This window comes from Aplysia californica, unplaced genomic scaffold (genome assembly GCF_000002075.1).
Source record: "Aplysia californica isolate F4 #8 unplaced genomic scaffold, AplCal3.0 scaffold00759, whole genome shotgun sequence".
Lineage (NCBI taxonomy): Eukaryota > Metazoa > Mollusca > Gastropoda > Aplysiida > Aplysiidae > Aplysia > Aplysia californica.
In genome coordinates, this window is record NW_004798029.1 from 373,078 (window position 1) to 373,953 (window position 876).

The following is an 876-nucleotide window of genomic DNA, read 5'->3' on the forward strand; positions in this document are numbered from 1 at the left end:
CCAACTACTCGCGAACAGGTGCCCAGATGTAAAATGTTTAGAGCAAGTTAAGCAGCATTCTACTAGTATTTTAATGAGACGTTGACAAGAAACATTCCTGATGACATAAACCAGTATCCGTGGGAGGTTGGCGGGTGCTCTGGTGGTGTGGTTTGCTTCTTCTTTCCTATCAAACATAATTTATCGTCTGTATCTCCCCTCATTCTTTTTTGTGTTTGTTACTCTCTTGTAACACCTCTAATCTTCGGCACTTATAATATGACCTTGTGTTGCAATTGCCGTTAAACAAGTACTAAAACTAAAACCAAACCAGAACCCAGAGGTGAAATGTTTCAGGCAAGTAACCCCCCCCCCCAAAAAAAAACAAAAAAACAAAAAAACAAAAACAAAACCAGTACCAAAAACGAAACAAAGCGAGGCGCGTGACTAAAACTGAGGCAGAAGATCGAAATCGATAGAGAGATCAGGGGCTGCTCTATTGATTTACAACTTAGTATCGATTTCATCCTGATCGATAGAACCGATTGGTTGGAACAAGATTTATTACCATTACCAATGAAATATACGAGTGCTCGTTGGGTGCAAATCAATTCCTCTCTATCGAAATTGATTTGAGACTTTCCTGCTGTTTTCAAAAGCGCCGGGATTTTTTTGTTGTTCTAATAAACATTATAGTTTCCAGGCATTATTTGTGAGGTAGCGTGGTAAAATCAGGCGCTCGTCTAAATAATGAATAAGAAGAAACTTGCATTTTCCCAGCGGTATGGCACTTTAAAAAAATATCGAACTGCTCTTTTTTTTGGCTCAACACCTTTTATGTCCATTATAAAAACTCATGTCTGTGTGGATTTATACTGAAAAACGTTAAGTAAAACA